The sequence below is a fragment of the Grampus griseus genome, assembly GCF_964374135.1.
Source record: "Grampus griseus genome assembly, chromosome: 2".
In the NCBI taxonomy this organism is placed as follows: domain Eukaryota; kingdom Metazoa; phylum Chordata; class Mammalia; order Artiodactyla; family Delphinidae; genus Grampus; species Grampus griseus.
This window is the reverse complement of record NC_139018.1, coordinates 29686232-29708457: the sequence shown is the minus strand read 5'-3', so window position 1 is coordinate 29708457 and position 22226 is coordinate 29686232. Positions and strand designations below refer to the sequence as shown.

General features: G+C 44.8%; 1 protein-coding gene across 2 annotated transcripts in view; it reads right to left on the bottom strand.

Moving 5' to 3' along the window:
- Nucleotides 1–22226, bottom strand: part of DPF3 (double PHD fingers 3) — a gene marked incomplete at both ends in the record, with an annotated part of 255039 nt that overhangs the window by 30103 nt on the left and 202710 nt on the right. The window contains 2 exons of one of the 2 annotated variants that reach the window (XR_014296384.1): nt 11168–12826; nt 20065–21444. The exons of the other annotated variant lie outside the window; for it this stretch is intronic. Of the gene's footprint in view, nt 1–11167; nt 12827–20064; nt 21445–22226 lie in introns of those variants that run through there. 2 annotated transcript variants of the gene reach the window in all.

The following is a 22226-nucleotide window of genomic DNA, read 5'->3' as shown; positions in this document are numbered from 1 at the left end:
CATGCTGCAGGGGGTTGCAGGGAGAATATAAACATATAAACCACCACCTCCCCTCCACGACCCCCGCAACAGTGCCTAAACCTTCCACCACCAGAGCGACCCCAGGGGCTTGAAAAATGCAAACCAGTTTCTCTGATAGGATAGCGCAGTGTCACATTCCTGACGTGATCCACCCGAGCCTCTGACTGTCAGCACCAGGGTGAACCTTGGACAACCTGGTCCAAACCCTCCTTTAAAAAATACAAGGAGGGGCTTCCCTGGTGGCGCAGTGGTTGAGAGTCCACCTGCCGATGCAGGGGACACGGGTTCGTGCCCTGGTCCGGGAGGATCCCACATGCCGCAGAGCGGCTGGGCCCGTGAGCCACGGCCGCTGAGCCTGCGCGTCCGGAGCCTGTGCTCCACAACAGGAGAGGACACAACAGTGAGAGGCCCGCGTACCGCAAAAAAAAAAAACAAAAAAAATCCAAAAAAACCAAGGAAACCGAGCCCCCAAATGGTAAAGCGACATGCCCAGGGTAACAGGGCATGGTGGCAGCAGGGCTGGGACTCTCACCCAGGCCTCCTAAATCTTTCCACAGCGCGGACTGTCCCCTGGGAGCGTCCCCTGGGGGGTCTGGCATCTTGGCATCCTGCTCCCAGGGCTGCCTCTGCTCCTGTTCAGCCACGACAGCAAACGAGCCCCTGGGGCCTTGCCAGCTGACCCCTCCTGACCCTGCCTTCCGGAAGCGTGAATGCACATCAAACCCTGAGGCTAAGGTATTCCTGGGTACCGTCCGCTTGGCGCCCAGCTCCCTTTTCCACAGCCTACTGGGAGGGAGAAATTTCCAGAAGGGATAGATCTAAAGGCTTTCACAGAAGCAGGACTCTCCTTAGAAACATTCCTTCGCTTGGACAATGGGGGTAAGGCAGGAAGATGGGGGGGATGGAAGAAAAAGGTTAATTTTTTATAACGTCACATTCTCGCTAAAATGGCGCCCTGGAACTTTCAAGATCATCTGACCAATACCAGGTTGGACTCCTTAGTTACAAAGATGGAGACTGAGTTTCTTTTGAAGCAGGTCAACCAAATGATGCCCAGGGGACTTAAAAAGAAGTAATGAAAGGGAAAGAAGTCCCTTTGTGCCCTACCTGGGAGTCAGAGAGAGCCCTTCGCTCCCCACCTGACAAGCGCGCAGCTACCTAAAATGGTCCTACGGAGCTGCCCGGCACAGACAGGCCTGGCCAGGGCAGCTGGCTCTTTGCAACTGCCCAGTCTGTCCTTTGCTGGGAAACCTGGATTCATTAGCATATGGCTAAACCCACAATGCTGGCCAGCCAATGGGTAACAGGACTCCCAGCGAAGATGGATTTGCCCAGTAGCCAGTGGGATTCTTGCTACTATAGGAAAAAGCCAGGTTCCCAGAGGAGGCTGGAGGACAGGAAACAAGAATGAACAGAAGCCCAGAGCCCATGGTTTAAGGAAGGAGGGGGAGGACGCAGGAGGGTCCACCTCCTTGGGCAATGGTTAAAAGGAAGAGAAAGGAAAAAAAAAAAGGAAAGAAAGAACCCAGCCTTTGAAGTGAAATAGACATATGCATTTACCAGGTTTCGGGCAAATTACTATTTAACCTTTCTCCACCTCAGTTCCCTCAGCTGTAATATAGGCCCAACATCACAGGTCATTAAAGGAAGTGAGGAGATTAGAGAACCTATGATGACGTGTAGTTGGCGCTCAGAGAGCCTGGTCCCCCTTCTCTCCTTAGCATCCAAAGCCAGCCCCACCTGGTCCTGGGAAAAACCCACGGGGAAACTCTCACCCAGTGAGCCCTGGACAAAGCACAGGGGCCTTCCAGGGAGGAGGATGGCGGTCCCAGTGACGATGGACTGACCCATTTGGCCAACCATCCTTAATTTCCCTCTTCACATTTTGGGAGCCCTGGAGCGCTCTTCTCCCAAATGAGGCATGCAGCGGAAATGAGCTGTGATTAGCGCAGGGGAGAGACCAGGAGGACAGGAGAGCAGGGACAGCAGCTGCAGAGTTTCCTGGAATTAATGGAGAGGGAGCAGGGAGGGCAAGCTGCTGTCTCTGAAGCTCTGTCTCCCTGCGCCAATCACCAGGCAGAGACTTCGTTTAAAGCCAACTTTCTCAGCCTCAGCAGGGCAAAACCCACTCTGAGGGTTGCCTATGATAGACTTCATGCACCATTTGAGGCAGGCCTGAGGTGTTCTCTATGGGACACGCAGGGAAATTTCAAGCCAGTATGTAGATGCATGAAACACACAGAACACTGCGCTAGAGGCAGTTAAAACTCAGCCCCGGAACGTTGGCTGTTCCAGATCTATGGCAATGTTAAAGTCTAAAGGCAGATGAAGGAGAGAGCGATTTTGAAAGAGTTTGGTGAGATAGTGCTGTACGAGGCCCAGGTGCTGCATAAATGTTGGGCGGGTGGGTGGAAGGGGAAGGGGTGGATCCAATCATTTTTCCAGGGAAGGTGGTTATTATTCTACCGTTTCAATTCTGTGCTGTCAGATGACCTTTTCCGTCCAGGGCTCTCACTTTTAGCCAGGCCTAAGTCAAGGCAATTGTCACTGAACATTACAGGCGAGTAACAAGCAATGCAAATGCACTCGTGTTAATATCAGAAAGAAGATCTGGAGCCTAGTCTGGGCCCTACCACTTCTGTGTATCTTTGGCCAAGTCACTTAACCCTTCTGAGTTTTGGTCTCTCGTCTGCTAAGTGGGACAGTAACCCCTGTCAAGGCCGCCAGGAAGATTCCATGGAGAGTGTGGTGGCTATGATGTAGCACGTCAGGAAGAGCCAACCATGCTTGGCTGCCATGGAGAAGATGGCCCATGAACTTTGGACTCACTGTCCGTAGTCTGCACACACGGCTACACCTCTTCCAGCCTCAGGGGCCAGTGAGGAATCCATCAACAAGATGAAGTGGGGAGTATGAGATAGAAATGGAAATGAGGACAGGGGGTTGCAATCTCACAGCTTCTTCATCCTCCAACAGGTAAATCAGCTACGGGTGTCCAGACAGTGGTACCAAAAGGAGCTGCTACCCCCAAACAAAGGCCATGGCCAGAATCTAAGCCTGGTTGCCTTGATTTTCCTCAGTGACATTCACTGACCTTTCAGTCCAAAGGGTGCTTTTCCAAATCAACCCTTTCTCCAACTTGACTAGGAGGACAATCATAGATTTTGACCCCAAATTTCAACTGGTCTGTCAGATATAAAGCTCTCTGGGGCCAACCAGCCTCTTGGGATATCCCATACTCCTCCCCAAATGCACTGCAAACCAATCGGTAGTATAATAGAAGATTCTCTGGTTTCAGAGTATATTTCACGGACGATGCCCACGGAATCGTTTGATACCGAGAAAGATGAACCTTTCATCAGCTGGACAAGTGTCACAGAGAAGACAGGATACAGTGGGGTTCTGTTAAAAGGCATTTAGAAGGAATCTGATCACTTCTTTTCCCCACAAGGGCTAGGATCCTATAACCACAACAGGGTCAGAGGCAGCCTGGTGGGAAGCACGTACGAAACCCAAACTTCTTGACATGTGTGTTGGGGCTGTCCTCGCGTAACCATCCTAAACATCACATTCTCCTGCTCGAGAACTCATGACGCCCCTGACTTCCTACCATTCCTGTTTCCTTTGCTATGGATCAGGCCCCACCACAATGAGGATGCTACTTACATTCCTATGACTCCTCACTACAGCCCAGGATCTCCCCCAACTCCCTTCAGGCTCATCTCTGTGACGGCTTCAAACCTACAATGTCACTCGCACCTCTGAGCTTTTGTTCAGACATTCCCCCCTGCTGCTGTCAGTGGCCTGCCTTCTCTTTACCCACCCAGCTCTACTCATCTTTTTTTTTTGCGGTACGCGGGCCTCTCACTGCTGTGGCCTCTCCCGTTGCGGAGCACAGGCTCCGGACGCGCAGGCTCAGCGGCCATGGCTCACGGGCCCAGCCGCTCCGCGGCATGTGGGATCTTCCCGGACCGGGGCACGAACCCGTGTCCCCTGCCTCGGCAGGCAGACTCTCAACCACTGCGCCACCAGGGAAGCCCTACTCATCCTTCCATGAAGACATACTTCAGCCTGCACTCCTAATCCTAACTCCCTTTGCTGAGCCCATCTGATACTTTGCTGAGCTCCCTTTGCTGGGCCCATTTTGCACCAACTTGACACTTAATTAGATGGTCTTGTCTTAAATAATATACTAATTGCCTGTCTCTCCTCCTCATGAACAGAAAAGCTTTCTTATACAGTGGAGAGAGTCTTAGGGCCAGAAAACCCTTGATTAGAAATATCAGACTTTACCAGCTGTGACTACTATCTTTGTCAATTCCATCTCCCTGAGCTTCAATTTCCACTTCTGTGAAACAGGAATAATAATCTTAACCTGAAAGGACTAAATATGGCTTTCACACGCTAACACGTATAAGAAGCCTATCGGTGACTAGCACATAGAAAGTACCCCCAAAAGTTTGTTTCAGTTCTCCTTTGCTCCTCTTTTATGTCCTGCAAAACCTAGCACAGTATTGCAACATAGAAGGCCTTCAATAAATGTTTGATTAATTGATCAGTATCATAAAGCAAACCAATAACTAGGGGGTCATTATGCAAGGTAACAGTATATGGTCAAAATGTATTCATCTATTCTTCAGTTGTGGACAAAAGGTTGATGTCTACGGAGGGAAAACAATCTATTTTAACTAAAGACGTTTTCAAAATTACCAACTGCCAATCTCTCTGAACCCATAACTCAGCCAAGTAGCAGTTTCAGCGTAAGTGTTCATGCTAGCAATTCATCACGCCCCTCCTCCACCCCCCTTACACAAGTTACCTCCATTCCCAACCTCTTTTACATATTTCTGGCCCCCAGGAAGTTGACTTCACACCCTACATACAGCACAATCCTTGCTACTTCTTTAAATCAAATACCAAGCAAAACCATTCTATAGGAGTTCTTTTCTAAGTTATTTAGAAAGCATCCTGATCACTGCCTTTCCCAAACAGAATTTTTGTCTAATATACACAAATACAAAATTAACTTTGTCTTGTAATAAGACCTTTCTTCCCCACCAAGTAGAGGAGAAGAGAGTAGACAACCATGTATATTAGTGAGGTCTTCAACCAAAATCCAGCTGGGAATAATATCCAGGCCATATGAGCAACTATGAGGTCCACGCACCAAGGATGACACTGGACATGGTGGGGTCCGATGACCTGAGAACTGGAGGGGAATTCAGGTGGAGTTTCAACAGAACAATTTTCACTTCGTGGCCTCTTGGCCTTAGTGGTTTTTTCTGCTGCTTCTCACTGTTCCTTTTTCACATGTTTGGTGTTTCTCTGGAGGAAAATGTCTCTTGCCACCTCATTCACTCTCCAGCTGGTGTCTCACACTATCAAAACAAGAAGAGTCCCCACACGGGCTTGGGACATTGCTCCAGGGTGAATAGGAGCAAGCCTAGAAATGTAATTTTAGTTCACGATCGTAATAAGCATTCGTGAGACTAATTTTCCCCATGCCTCCCACACCCTGGTGGTGAGTCAGGCACTCACTCTTTCAGGTTGCCCAGCTGCAATTCAAAGCATTGAAGAGGTAGACAGGTCCCCAAAAGGTCATCTAGCCCACGTCCCTAGCTCCACACAGGAGAAATCCTTGACTATCAGCAAGTTCCATTTGAACCTCAATAGTCAAAAATCTTTGATATCAAAAGAAGTTTGTCAACTTGTTCTAAGCCCCAAGGTGCTCCTCCTGTCCTCTCTAGAGACCAAAGGCAACTGGTCAGTCTATTTTTCTCAATGATACAAATAATGATGGTTACTAAGTGACCCCTAATTCTCTTCCCCAAGTTAAACAAGCCCAAATCCTTTCACCTTTTCTCAAGGGGCTTACTGTCCATCCCTTTAAACATGTTGTTAATCTTTTTTGTACCTTTTGGTTTTTCCACAGTTATTTTCAGCTAATTCGAACACGGCGGTGTCAAATATTAAATAGGGTGGCGAAGTACTTTCCAACCCTTGCACGTTATTCCAATATAACACGGCCTGGTAACATGCTCACTCAAAAATAAACAACACAACACTCCTTCAACTAGTGCTCCACGAGGACTTCCAGATCCATCTCAGCTATGATTTTGCCTTGCCGGGCGATCACTAACAGCACGGTCAATGTAATTGTATCAGTCAGATTGGTGCTAAACCATTGATGGCCACGGTTACCACCTCTCAACAAAGTATTTCCTATTCTGGTGTAAGGAAAGATCAGGTAACCAAGGGATTGTGCCGCTTATACCATGTTTATGTAAAATACATAACAGGAGTTTCTAACTTTTGGTCTGAAGAACCTTTCTCCTTTTTTTAGTCTATGCCTAAAAGCTGACATCTGGGTGACCTCAGATGTGATCACAGGGTAGAGCTTGCAGCAAATGGAGCTGACATATAACATGTCCATCCCAACTCCTGCCCCTTTTAAGGAAACTTGGAAATAACCAGGGGAACCTAGCAAAAAGCACCACTAAAAGGTATCCTGAGATCTGAAAAGTTACAGATCCTTCCAAACAACTGAGCATCCTCTAATAAGGGCTAAAGAGGGATCTTGGGTACATTTGGCATAGCTGCGGCCACCTGGCATGACTAGCTCAGAGGCCACCCTTCAGGATCACCTCCTATTCAATTTGAAAGAAGGTTTTTTTTTTTAATTTATTTATTTTAATTATTTATTTATTTTTGGCTGTGTTGGGTCTTCGTTGCTGCGTGCAGACTTTCTCTAGTTGTGGCGAGTGGGGGCTACTCTTCGTTGCGGTGCGCGGGCTTCTCATTGCGGTGGCTTCTCTTGTTGCAGAGTACAAGCTCTAGGCGCATGGGCTTCAGTAGTTGTGGCACACGGGCTCAGTAGCTGTGGCTCGTGGGCTCTAGAGTGCAGGCTCAGTAGTTGTGGCACACAGGCTTAGCTGCTCCGCAGCATGTGGGATCTTCCCGGACCAGGGATTTAACCCATGTCTCCTGCATTGGCAGGCGGATTCTTAACCACTGCGCACCAGGGAAGTCCCTGTAAGAAGGTTTTAATTCAATAGGATGTCTGGTATCAGGAATCTTCCCCACCATTCAGGGAGGAAAATTATTTCTTAACAGTTCTTTTGGGATGTGAGGTTGAGGAGGTGGGGGAAGTCTCCTAATTCTGAATATGACCACAGAATCTGAGTTCTTAGAAAGAAAGGCATCACAGCAACATCCTCAAAGGCATCACAGCAATTGTTAAACACCCCGTGATTAACAATTTCACAGAGCCAGTCATTGAAGAATCGGCGGTCACCAGAAAGAGACCATTTCTCTAACTATAGCAATTCCATGCCTCCTGTGTCAGGTTCCACTAAATTTCCATTATCATTTATCTCATAAGATGACATGCATTTGCACAAATCCGTCCATTTTAAAGTTGGCCTTTTTTCATACTTAAGTTGCCAGAGATGAACATTAGTCATTGCATCCCCAGAGTCACTATTCTGTATGGCCAGCACATAGACTAGCTAGATTATTGACAGACTCTTTAGATAAGCATTGCACTATTGTAGTTTGGACTCGGCACTCAAACTGGAAAATCTAGTAGACAGCTTTCTAAAATCTTTTGATGGAATATTTTGGCTCTGAAACATTTTTGCAAATAGGCCTCAATACAGTTGACATTGCTGACCCTGAAATGCACCCCTAGCCTTTCACCTCATGATGTGAAATTCTCTTTCCTTAGTCCTGAGACCTAGAAAATGCCCTAAATATTATCACCATCCAATTTAACAGTATAATAGTTGCTTTCTAAATCAAGGATCAGCAAACTGTGGCCCCTGGGCCAATCTGGCCAGCTGCCTATTTTTGTAAATAAAGTTTTATAGGAACACAGCCATGTCCATTCATTTACACACTGTCTTGGGCTGTTTTCATGCTACAACTCCAGAGCTGAGTAGTTGCAACAGACTTCTGGCCTGCAAAGCCTGAAATATTTATTATCTGGGTCATTATAGGAAAAGTTTGCAAACCCCTCATTATAAATCACAAGGAAAACAAATTGCTTATTCAGAATAACCTTCTCTCCACCCTGACAAAAGAAAACAAAACAAAAAAAACCCCTGAGCCAAGTGAGTAGTTTTTGCATACTACTTTGCATGAGATCTGGCCTGGCTCTCTTACAAAGCGTCCTCTGAAATAAGATGCATAGAAGATGTAAATCACAAGACAAATCCAAATTAAAATTCTAGAGTAATAATAATAATAGATAAACATATGTTATATATAATATATTATGGTATATATAAATATATATTATAAATAATATAAATATATATATCCCTCCAGAATTTTTATTTAAATTTATAAGTATTTTACATCTTATATGTATCTTATTTCAGAAGACACTTCGTGAGATATCATATATGTTTTTCTTTAAATCAAAAGCAGTTGTGAATTTGCTGGTTTGGGGATACAATAAAACTTGAATTCCGTTCTAGTCTCATGGAATAATTTGAAGGTCTTAGAAAAGAAGGGTAAAAGAAATGTGATATAAGAGATAACTCATCATCAATAATAAAGTGAAATAAAAAACATATCTCTAAACTATACAGCTGTGCCCAGAGTTTTAAAGGGGAGCTCTTTCAGAGGGAAAAGGACTGGATGGGGGGAATGTTTTTACTGGAACCCCATCCTGAATCCCTAGCACATGGTGAATAATGATCTAGCTCCATCCAGAGAGCAACCCAGGGACCCATTCCCAGCACATAACAGTTCTAAGGCAGGATACACTAGACACCTCCATAGGTTAAGGCAAGGTTCTGCTGTCATGAAAGAGTTTGGTCAAGGCATCCTAACCTCGACTTCAACTTTAACCAGACTTCCAGCCTTGGGGAGCTGCCCCACAGCCTTCAGAGGGTGTCTGCCACATGCTCACCTTTGGTTTCACCCACACAAAGTGGATCTTCAGTGTTTTTAATTTACAACCAACATTTTAAAATAGGGAGATCTCACCAAAAGTTTTGAATTTTTGGCCCCTCTTAAAAACCCAGAAGACCTGGGAAGCCTGGGCCCGTGTTCTTTCAGGCAGCATCCCTTGAGCTGGTGGCAGCTGCCCCATTCAGAGCACAGGTGCTCTCTGGCTCTACACACCCCCTAACTCTCTGTTGCTCCCCTGTGCCCTGAAGCTCAGCATAACGGCTACTCCCTGTCTCCCTGGCACTGTTCATTTTCTCATCCCTGGCCTGCTTTACTCACTAAAGATACCTGCTCTGTAGGCATCTGAATGTCAAACCCAGAGCTAACCCTTTATACAAACTAATATATTTCCAAATGGATGAGGAAAAATGACTTCTTTTCATCTTTCTCATTCTCTGGCTCACATGTATACTTTCCCCCTCCCACTTGGTCAGTGATCACCTACAGACAGAAAGCACACACAGGCTTTGCCAACAACTCACCATCAGTTATTTGGAAAAGGCAGTCCCTGCCCTCAGGACCTGCCATTAGAGACATTAGATTCTCCTGGGTCTCCTCTATCCTTATTTACGCTGATACTATAGCTCCATGCTAGACATCTCATCCCTACAAGCAGCCCAAAGACAGTCTCTACAAAGAAAGACTTAGTCGTGAGGTAAAACACACTTTGGGTAGAAAGTGTTCGCCCATCAAAGTACCCTTTTCCAAGGTATAAAGTAGAAGGAAGATTTCGGGTGTAATCACTTCCCTCCTCAGAAGATACTGAATCCTCTAGGTAACCTCTGAATTGGATCTAATGTCTCAAATGAGTCGCTGTAGGAAGTGGGTGTGTCATAAATGTGCAAAACTTCCTTTCTACGCCAAGTATCTACAGGCAGATGAATGGGAAAAGGTGATATATACACGCAATGGAATATTGTTCAACCTTAAAAAGGAATGGAATTCCGACATGTTACAACATGAATGAACCTTGAAGATACTACGCTAAGAGAAACAAGTCTGTCACAAAAGGACAAACATTGCATGATTCTACTTATATGATGTACCTAGAATAGTCAAATTCACAGAGTCAGAAAGTAGAATGGTGATTGCCAGGGGCTGGGGTGAGGGAGAAATGGAGAGTTGGCGTTTAATGGGTATAGAGTTTCAATTGAAGAAGATGAAAAAGTTCTGGAGTTGGATGGTGGCGATGGCTGCACAACAATGTGAATGCAAATAATGCCGCTGACCATACACTTAAAAACAGTTACAATTTTAAATTGTATGTCATGTATATTTTGCCACAGTAAAAAAAAGAAAAAAGCCTAAGGAGGGTAGATTGGGGGGAAAGAATCCTTTTTACTGCTAGAGAAATGTATAAAGTCCATAATGAATGTCACGAGGTGACGTTCATTTTAAAGTAAGATAGAACATGCTAGCAGGAGCAACATGATGTCATGTTCCCTCTCCACCTGGCCTCAGCGTGAGCTGGCAATGCTCAGAGGGCAAGACCTGGCCCGAGAGGCTGGTCCTATTCTCTCTGACCTAGAGGACCCCACAGAGAAGATGGGAGAAACCTCTCTCAGGCAGGGGGGTGGTCGGTTTACAGCTGCACCAACTGGCAGCTGGGGAGGCTACATCACTACCTTTCAGGCAGTGGAACAGTAACCTCTCAGCTTTTTCCAAGCACACGCTAAATCTTGCATTCTCGTGCAAGACTACCTTAGCACAGGTGCGACGGCAACATTGGACGGGTATATTAAGTCAGTATCCATAACTAGGCTCTCCATAAATCCATTTAGGCCATGGAGAGGTTGACAGTGGCCGTGGTGATGGTGGGTAGGTGACAGCAACTCTGGACTCAAAGCTCAGACGCTGGTACCAACCCTGGACATTGTTCACTTTCCAAGCCACCGCCTGTCAGCTGAGCCAGTGGCAACCTCTGTTCTAGACTGCGCTTCTAAATAAAACAACAGGGTTCAACAAATCCCGGGCATGCAGAGGGGCAGAATCCTCCCAGGAGTCCCTTCTACAGGACGGTATGAAAGTTGAACTCATGCAGGATGAGGTTGGAAAAGCAAAATTTACAGAGATGCTATAGGAGCATTGGAAACAGACTTTTATTTAACAGAAACGTACACAAACTTGATACAAACCCTACATTATGCAAAGCTTTACCATGATTCTACACATGTTATAACTTGTGGGAGTTGGTTGGAGAGTGGATTATTATTATAATTATTAGCATCTTGAAAAAGGACATTTTCTCTCAGAAAATGTCAAAGGAAGGACTACAAAATGATACAGAGACCTTCCTGGTGATCTCCTCCAGGGACTGGCCTTGAAAGGGCTGGCAAGAAGTCCGTGCCCATCTAATCTGCCCTTGCAAAGGCGAAAGAGAGACTCTCGGGCTCAGAACCCTTTCACTAACACTGCCGCTCAAGACTTTTGCGGAGAGAAATATCCAGCGTTAGACTGTGCGTTGATCATTATGACTCTGCTCGCCAGTGAGGGAAACTCAAGAGCATGAACGTGTAAGACTGGGAGTAGAACCCGGTGGCCCGGCCGGTCACCCCAGCTCCTTCACTAGGCCTCAGACACAATGCTGAATGCATTTCATAATCCACCTTCACTTCCACCAACATGGCCATAGAAGGACAGGTCAGACCACTCGCCTTTCTCCTTTTTACCCCCACCAGCAACTGAATTTGAGGCTTCCAGTCTTTCAGGCTGGCCTTCCTTGCCTTGGGGACACCCAGCATCTCAGGCCCCCAAAGCCGGCTCCCTTTGCAAGTCTCCTCTAGGAGCTGTTAGGGAACAGAATTAATATCATCCCAGCTGATGTTTATTTTTTGTTCTTTTTCCCCTCTCTCTTTCTCTCTGCCTTCACTGTACTATTTTAAACAAAGCTGTCTTTGTTCAAATCTATTGAACTCGTAGAGATACATTTAATCGCTAGATGGAATTCCTTTCAGAGCTAGGCCTTGTCAAACATGATAACCAGGAGGCAGGCTGCTTCTTGACCTCAGATAAATGGGGCTTGCCTTGGGTGAGGGGAGAGTTTGTTTGTTTGTCTGTTTGTTTTGGGGGGAGCAGAGAGACTGCTGATAGCCCTTGTGGCTAATTTATTTCAGTCAAGTCTTAACACATAATCAAACACTTTCAATAGACTTTTGAAGAAGGAAAAAAAAAACTGATCACTCCTCACTTACCACATCCAACTTGCAGAAATAAAAATACCTAAAGAACATACATGAATGGCTTTTTCAAAAGCCTGAGAGAGCAGAGTTGATCTTTATTCTCTTATTAAAAATGTGGGCTACTTTTCCTTAGAGTTAATATGCAGTCTTTATTTTACATTAAGTCCTCTTTTGATTTTCATGTCTTCACAAAATTGCTTTTAACTTTTGAAGTTGAAGGTACTTTAAACAAAAATACCGTGCCACAACAGCACCTTTTCTTTTAAATATTGAAATAAATAAAATAGTTAACTCTTTTTTCTTTTGTCAGTCTGTTTGTGTTCAGTTATTTCTATTGTAGAGCAATTCCAGTCTGACCTGGATACTTTCTCACAGACACTTACAGAAAATGTAATGGAGGATTTAAAAAAAAAAAATCTTCTTATTGCACAAAGTGAGGCCATTCCAGAGACTTCTCTGAGCTGAGCTGAGTTGTGCTGGAGGCTTTTCCACAATCCAGGCTCCTGTGTTGGCGGAAACACATGCGCAGGAGGGGGCCAGGCAAGGGAAGAGGAAGAGAAGGAGGAGGAAGAGGAGGAGGAAGAGGTGCAAATCCTCGTGGCTTCTTTCCACCTTCTTCGGAAATGGCTTGCTTGAAGGACGCCAGAGTCCCCGGGCCATAGTGTGGACTGCAGAGGGAAAGGCAATGAAAGATAAAACAAAAAACAACAGCACAGGACAACTGCCTAAAAAAGAAAGATTTAAATTAAGGAAGTGGTGGAAATGAAATGAATTGAAAAATAAAAGAAAGAAAGAACGGAAACAACTAACTAATTGCCACATGAATGAGGCCACGGCTGTGTACAACGAGAACCAAACTAGTGTTTCTTGTGCCTTTAACAACAGCAGCTCGAAATCAATCAGGAATGGGGCAGGTCAGTTGCTCCTGGGCAACAGAATGACACAAGAAACAGGATGCAGCTGGATTTTTCAATTCCTAGGTGGCGTAGTAGGCAAAACTGGGTGTTGGCAAAATCTTTTTTTTCTCCTCTACTTGGAAATGAAACAAACAATCTTCTCCCTGTTAAAATACTCCAGAAAGACCATTACGATGTAATCTGTCGCCTGTCACCTAAGTGGAAATGAGTAGTTTCTATGGTACAGGACCAGTTGCAGTCATAGAAAACCCCAACGGACGCCCCATTTGGTCTAAAGGACAAAAGGACACTGCTTTGATGCCTACACTCTCACCCCTAATCCTGCCCCAAGTGATTCCAAGGGTGTCAGAATTACTCAGACAGAGAATCAAGCCAAGATATCTGTTCCAGTCCTCAACTAGCCCCGTGATCCCAAGTGTCAGCCTTGGAACGTGGTGGCAGTTCAAACCCGGTGGGTCCTTTAGCCTGGATGGTTACCAACCAGGCATGGATTTTGCTTCTAGCCGAAACGAAATCTGCCACGTTATCTTGGTCTTTGGAATGGAGTAGTCGGCACAAAGGAGTAAGCAAGAAAACCAAGTACTATCACATTTCACCCCAGAAGCAGTTCTTGAGGGCAGAGGTGGGTGCCCCCTAGAGTGTCCAGCTCACTCTGAGTGGCGAGGGAAGGAGGAAAGCAGGGGCCGGGGTGGAGTGGGGTCCAACTGGAAAGCGGCCAAGCCAGCAGGGAACAAAGTTCAAAATCAAATGAGCCAATCAGCCTCTTCCAAGTTGAAACTCCCCTTCCCATCCCCTATCTCTCCTAGTACCCAAGGCATGACTCACTGGTCAGGTGTATAGGACTGGATTAGATGGATTTCCAAAGCTAAGACTCTACCCATCCACCTATGCTTTCAAAGGGAGACTGAGAAAGGCCTCATTTCCACCCACCACCGAGCCCTCCCTCCACACCTGTTCCTGTTTCTTTCCTCTCCATCCCATCCCATCCCTCTGTCTCCCTCTCAGATATGCTTCTCTGCTGCCCCTTCCCAGGTTCCCCTCCTCTTCCCTCATGCTCATCTCTTCACTGTTCCACCTCCTCCAGCCCCTTCACTCCAGTGACAGAACAGCTGGCCTTTCTCCAGACCTCCCAGAGAGCACCCGCCAAGTTGGGCTTTCAGTCAGACTTTCACCCCCTGCGAGGAGTCTTCCTGTCCCTATTCCAATGGCCCAGACGCCCTGGCCCCTCTGCTGCTCATTTGGTGAGTCTGTCTCATAACCATACCCCATGCCCTTTCCATTTCCTCAAATTTCTACCTTTGACCCCCCAACACACACACACACACACACACACACACACACACACACACGAGTCTTCTTCTGCCCTACTTAAGCCATCTCGAAAATAGCTGGTTGGTTCCCAACTTTCTGCTCCTAAATCCATTTTCTCTTTCTGGGCCAACTGCAGGCCACTGGGAATGTCCTGCTATGTCTTGGTCTCCTCCTCTCAGTCCCCTTCAGGAGGCTTACTTTCCATCCCTCCACACATCTTCAACTTCCCCCTCACCCCATCCTCATGTCCTCATTCACTTCCCCCCACCCCACATCACTGCCTCCTGGCTCTCATCTACCTCCTCACTTGACCAATGGCTGCTGTGTCCAGCTACAACTTCAACCTTTCTGCCAACAAAATTTCTTGAACATCCACTATGCATAGAATGAGACACTAAATCCTTCCACTAATTAGCTCAGAAACATTGCTCAGTTCTGTTTGTTTCAACAAATAATTATGGCACAATGGTGTCGGGTACTGTCCAAGGGACACGAATGACATCATCTTTGCCCTCGAGGAACTTATCATCTGTTTGATGAGAAAGACTACAAAAAAATCCTAGTATGTTGTAATAAGCACTAATCCTAGTGACATGAACAAAATGCTACAGAACAATACTTAAGCACTTTAAAAAAAATAATGTGATTTTTGCCATTTTACATGTTTCAGGTTGCGATTCCCAGCTTTGCTTTTTGTTGAGCTCTATCTCCATTCTCTCTGACAATAGACACTTTTGCCTACAGATTAAACCGTCAAGCTAGAGCTCTTTGTTGATCTGGATGGCTTCCCCTAAGAAAATCTCCCTGACTACTGTGATTCCCAGCAAAAATAATCACATACCACCCCATGACACTCTTACACATTTTTAACTACTTATGAATATCTAGTCTGCCCAACTAGATTGCAAATAAATCCACTGGCTCCATGTTTAATTTCATCCTATCCTTCACAGGGCTGAGCTGCTATTACTCAGTCCCTAGCCACAAAATGAGTGAAAATATTTTCCTCCAAGGTCTACAAACATACTAGCCTGAACCTCAGCTTAAGGGCCAAATTTCTAAGTCACTCGTAATGCAGTAAATCAATCATGAACCCCCTGACACTATGCACTAAGAAGGATACAACCTCATTTCTGTGGTATTCTTACCGAAAATGCATAACCTGCTTTCAATCATTAGGAAACAGCACACAATCCTAAAGTGAAGGACTTCCTATGAAATGATAGCCAGTATTCTTCAAAGGTGTCAAGGTTATGAAGGTCAGAGAGAGACTGTGGAACTAACTACCCCAGATTAAAGAACTTTAAGAAAACATGACAACTAAACATAACATGTGATCCTGGATTGGACCCTGAACTAGAAAAAGGACATGAGTGAGACAGTTGGCAAAATTTGAATAGAGTCTGTAGATTGTAGTATTGCCTCAACGTGAATTTCTTGGTTGTGATCATTGTACTGTGGTTATTTGAAGAATCTGGGTAAAGAGTATGTGGGAATTCTCTTTATTATTTGTGCAAGTTTTTTGTAAGTATGAACTTATTTCAAAACTTAAAAAAAATTTAAGTCTTAGTCATTGGTTAAGGACCAGTGTTGAAATACTCTGGAAACCTAATTGCCAATGCTTTTTAGCCAATAAAAAGTTGGTAAAGTTTAGTTCTGACAGGGATCTTCCATCACTCTCAGCTGTTTTGTAAATCAATCAAGCTGAACGTTTTTTCCTAAACTGTTATTTTGAATAAATGGTCAGAAATCACTTTTATTAAGTGCAACAGTATCATATAATTCGATGTTTCAGTGTTAGAAGTACTTGGGTATGTGAACAAAACACAGCCTGAAGTGTTCACCCCCTGCCACCTCACTCCTCCCACCCTCACCCCCACCCTGATGTCACCATCAGCACATTGACCATTTAGAAAGCTCAACCTCAGTTCTTTGGGAAGGTTCATGAAGACTTCGACCTAACCTCTCAACAGGATTCTAAGATGATAATAGCTTGGCGGTTTTTTGGTTTTACAGCATCAGATGCCTCTTCTCAATCCAGTAAGGTCTTGAATGAAAGACCTCAAAGCCCTTGACTAATTTTACTCAAGAAATCTTCAAAGTGAGATCTGTGGAGACATCACTACAGCCTGAGGAAAGAGTATTAGAAGACCCAGATAACACCTACTGACCCTGGAACCTCAGACCAGTCATTTAACCTGAACGAACCTCAGTTTCCTCATAAGCAAAATGGAAATAAATAACCTCCACTCTACCTCACGCAGTTGTTTTAAGAATCATGGTGAGGTAATGTTGGTTATATATTATGATAGGGTAAGGAACATCCATATCCTAGGGATAGAGAAACCATGGCAGAGATACACAGAAACAAACTCACACAGGAATTGAGTCCAGAACCCAGAACTTTTCTACTCTAGTCTTCTACTCCCTGGATCAAAAATGCCTCACTCAGAAAATACACAACACAAGTAACGTCACTTCCAATGGCTGAACAAGATCCCCCACAGAAAAATTCCTAATACATGAGTCTGCTCAAACTTTAAGTTCAAGATCATGTTCATCAGATGTAACAGGAGGCATATTGGGATAATATTAATTAACTTTATTCCACCATGAAGTGAGAACCTCCGAACAGTCTTTAGTTCTCTCCCCAAGTAATGCTCTTGTGTTCCCTCAAGTGCTATATAAAGGCAGTGGGGCAATACCCATTAGGTGCAAAGAGAGATGCAAAGTAAGCAGGAAGACTTAAAGGGACACTATTGATGTGAACATCATATTTTTTTATTAAATCCTTCTCTCTAAAATACCAGCAGCAAATTGCATTGGTGACTTTAAAGTACCTATAAAAAATTAAATTAACACTCACTCCCAGTGTTAATGGTGATTAGAGGGTCTACTCTCTACATAGTCTCAGTAACAGATGTAAAGGATTAGATTGTCCTAGGTAGGAAAAAACAACAGGTAGACAACAACGATAATCACCTTTACATCAGCAGTTCCCCCCAGGGGATTTGAATGTTGCAACAAATTTAGAAAGTTCTATTATCTTTGATTCTCCTATCTTTGGGTTAGGTCTCAGAAAATTAGGTGACATTTCTGAAGGATTTGGGGTGGTGCCTTACTGACATGATGATAAAAGAAACTAGTCAGACCATTCATCCTGATGATTCTAATTTATTTTATATTAATATTTGAGTATCAATACTTTTCTTAACAAAAGCAACAACAAAACGATAGATGCGCTGACTGCTCACACAACTCTTGCAATTTCTGAGGTCGCAAAAAAGGAGATCTTTGTCCCTAATAGGCATCAGGAGGGAACGTATGGAAATGATGATTTAGAAGATGAGCTCTCTATAAAATTCTGCACAGAATTTTAATTGGAATTATCTTTTTGGGATCTAATTGCTTACTCTTCAGTTTTGAAATCGCTTTTAATAAAGTCACCTTTTAAAGGCCTGAGAAAAGGGAAGGGAGATATATATGTATATATTTTTTTTCCATGTATATGCAAGGGGCAGCACAGAACAATAACAAAAGTAAACAGTATGAGTCCTGGGGTCAGGTTGCCAAGGACCAAAATCTGGCTCCTTATTAGCTGCAGGGCTTCAGGTACGTTCAATTACTAAGCCTCAGTTTCCTCACCTGTAAATTGTGGATAATACAAGCACCTACCTCACGGGTAGTCAAGAGGATTAAATGAACTATTCCAGGGGAAACAGAACAAGGCCTGGCATATAAATGTTTGGCCATTGTTATATAAAGAAAGGAAGATAAAGATATAAGAATGACCATCAAGGCATTTGGAAATCCAGGAAAGCCAGCTTCCTCCTCCTATGCCTCCTTTCAGAGTCTTCTTCCTTCCCCTTAAGACATTTTCCTCCAAAGCAATGTCCATTTTACCCTTTCAAATGTAACTCAGTCTCTCCGGGTTGACCTTTCTCAACGAAAAGTGAAAGATTTGAACTTGATTATCTTCTAAGTCCCTTCCAGTTCTTTTCCTGTTTTTTTAAAGGATGTAAATTTTGAGTCTGTTGAAAGATACTGTTCGCAAGGTGAGACAAGGTACTCAGGCAATGCTAAGATGCGTGACTATGCTCATCTTGGCTACACCAACTGAGAAAGATGAGGATATCTGCCACCTCTAGCAAGAGACACTGAAGATCAAGCTATACTAGTAAAACTAAAATAGATAAGCAGTAGTCATCCTCAGATAAATCTTTCCATGGGAGTGTGTTTAGACAGTTCATTATTGGTTCTCCCTCAGAACCCCAAGCTAGACTCTGAAATTAGGTGACTTTTTATAATTTGTTTTGATTATGTGGGTTTTTAAAAATTTCAAGTTCAAAGTCAAGCTGTCATTGAGAATTTCAGGACTACAAACAACTGTTGGGTTGGCCAAAAAGTTCGTTCAGGTTTTTCCATACGCTCTTACAGAAAAACCCGAACGAACTTTTTGGCGACCCCAATACAAGATTACAAATGACAGTATAGATTGGTTGGACATATTTTTATTAATGTAGAAGCTCACATTTTACCAGTGAGAGCAAGTCGTAATGCTGTGAATCCAACGTCTGAGTCAAAGTAACAGAACAGATGAAGTAAAGAGGTGGAGGATGACAGCAAGAGCAGATTGTATCCCCTAAGCAGAAACCAACTGGAACCAACTACGCTGGCTTTTTCACACACGTGAGCATGTAGGAATATTACAATGTTGGAGGTTTATGCCATATTTCCTAGGAACAGGGCCACATACAGATTAGGTAGAACATCCCCAAAGTGGGTGACGTGGTTCCTTTCATTCTCTCACAACTGAGCACAAACGCCCAGGAGAGCACTTACACATTTCAAGCAGGAGGAAAGTGGAAGCCCTGTCTGTCTCAGGCTACCAGGGAAGCACAAGGAGTCCTTTTGTTGGTTTCTTTGCTTGGACCTTTCTTCTGTTGGGTTGGTTTGTTATTTTAATGAGAGGTCTAATTCGTGAGTTCTGCAAAGGCTGGATTGTCAAAGCAGATCTCCCCAGACACTTAAGCCTGTTGCCTGGGCAGCCTCTTGGATCTCCCAACCCAAGCCAAAGGGCAGTGCCTACATCTCTGGACCTACGCTCTCATGAAGGCCGGAGACCCTGACCACACTTAGTGGGAGCTTAGAATCTTCAAATCAACTAGGTTGAATGTTGTGCCTAATCAGAGATCTTCTTTAACTTGGATGCATCCCCCTGGCTGTTGAATTGGTAACTGGAGCAAGGAGCTCCACCCTAGACATGCAGCCCCCTCAATTCCTACCCAAGGACAGCAGCCAACTCGAACCTCAGTTCCCTGGACTCTGCTTCCAGGTATGGCCAAGGAAGGCAGAGTTAGCCAAGCACTCCCCAGCCGTTTTCTCTTGCAGTTGAAGCCAGAAGTCCACCATTCTCCACACAGAGCCTCCCAGAGCCCAAGCAAGCCTCAGATCCCACACCTAGGCCTGGGCCCACATAGGTATGCATGCACACACAGACAGCAGATGGCTGGGTAGAAGATGTTCCAGTGGCCACTCCCACACGAATAAGGGGGTCCGAACCCAGAAAAACAAAAGACAAGTTAGGAGCGGGGGAAAGGAAAAAAAGAAAGAAGGAATAAACTTAAAACAACTATGATGGTTTTCCCTTATTGTAAGACACGTCAGCCAGGACATACCTTTTGACTAGGACCGCACAGCTGTTCATCCTTGGGACTGGCTGACCAACAAGGTAGATGGTCTTCATCACCCCAGGGGCCTTGAGCAAGTGTTGCTTTGGTTTATTTCAGGAGGTGCTACTGGAAACATAAAACAAAGTGCCTGGAGGGCACTATAAAAAATAGAAGAAATATGGGAGACTTGATCATCCAATGGGTATTTATACGTTTTTAAACAGGGGTGAGGGGAGAGGGAAATCTACTGTGAAGTAACGTCCTTTCTTCCATGAGCGCGGCCTCGGGTGGTTTGGTCACTGTTGAGTCCACGACTTTCTGCTTATACTCCATTCCTGTGTTTGGAAATTGCTCTCCACCAGGAGGAAAGTGAGGAAAAAACCAGCAACAAGAAAACAGCAGCTCTGCTGACGGAGAAGGAGGATCCCACAGGCGCTGCAGGTCAGGGCCCAGGGGCTGGACGGGGGCCACACACAGGCTGCCCGGCTTCTCAGGAACTGCTGGCATGTTCTCGCAAGCAGAGAGGAAGATGGAAAGGTCGGGGGAGGAGAAACGGGGAGGGGGTCTGCCGTGGGGAGCCACCAGCTCCGTGGGGTACCAAGTACCATCCTCTCCCGTCAAGGAAATCCTCCCCCATACAGGCTTTCTTCAAACAGGATATTACTTCAGTTTCTTTGATTTCCCTTCTCTCTCTCTCTGTCTCAAAAAAAAAAAAAGGCCTGCTTCTAATCATAGCTAGAAGATATAAAATATCATTTTTTAACGTTATTGGTTCTTTGTTTCCAAACCCAATGTTCCTCCTCTCTTCGTTTTGCCAATAAATAGGAAAACTGAGGAAATCAACTCTGCTCATGTCAAAAAGATCCCCTCCCCCCAAAAAACGAGATAATCCGCCTAACTTCCCATTTCTATGGAAAATAAATAGTACATCACGATGCCATCTCTCTGAAGGACTGTTATTCTTTCTTTTGTTCTGTTTTGTTTCAGTAGTCTGTGCTTCTGCTGTATGTACCCTAAATAAAGGGAAGGAAGGGGGAGGGACAAGTGGAAAGTGAGAGGAAAAAGCAAGGATGAAGGGAAAACCTAAATTGTCTTTCATTAAAAAAATATATATATCAGAACCAGAGCAATGACCAAAGTCACAGGGTGATGGCTAATTGCCCAGAAAGTCCATTCCGTGCGTTTAGCAACTGCCCTTTTTATCTGCTGTGGGCGAACCCCGGCCACTGCGGCGTCCTCGGCAGGAGCGAGGCTCTTCCAAATCGTCCTCATCAAAGCCGTGGAAAGTTGAGGTGTCACTTTCTGACGTGGAACCGAATAAGTCCTCCGTGGTGCGTGCTGCGGCCGCTGCCTCCTTCTCCTTCCTGCCTTCTCCTCCCAAATGAGCTGACATGTATGATGAATATATCAGCACATGGGTTAAGCAACAGACAGCATTATTAATATTCTTATTACATTATTACAGTGTTATTCTTAATAGCAAAATCATAAACCATTTCACACCAAAAGGGATTAACTGGGTGTGTCACCTGGTGACAGGGGTTTGGGGTAACGGGACAAAGCCAACATTTCCAGGGAAAAGGATTCTCCCCTCCCTGAAAAGGCATCATCTCTACCATAATATATTTGTCCACAGCTCTGACAGCGCAAGATTCAACCACAATCTTTCTTTCTTCTCTTCCGAAGGCACACATTCGCATGCACGCTCGCTCAACCCACCCCAGACAATGCGTTTCCTTGGTGGTTTTTAAGCCTGGTTGGTATTTCTTTGGTGTTTTCAGTTGGCGTTTCTTTGCACAATGTTTGTCCTTCACTTTGACAGTCAGCTTTACAAAGGTATTACTGTCAGATAACCCAGTCAAGGTGGTTAAGCCTCCATCCGTTTCATTTTTATTTTTACCCGTTTCTAATCCCATTCTTTCCATACCCTTTCAATTCTGCCCTTACATCATGTAGTTCATTTGCACTGAAAGCAAAAAGAAGTTGGAAAGTCTGATAAGTGGTAGGTAATAAAAGAGTCTCCCGTTTTCTTTAACCACTGGAGGACGTTTCTGTGATCTGCACCCACACACGTGCACATACACATACACGTGTGTGTGCACACAGGCATGCACGCACACACGCCAGGCCCTAAACACACCCAGGTCTGAGTTACTCCAGAAAGTCCA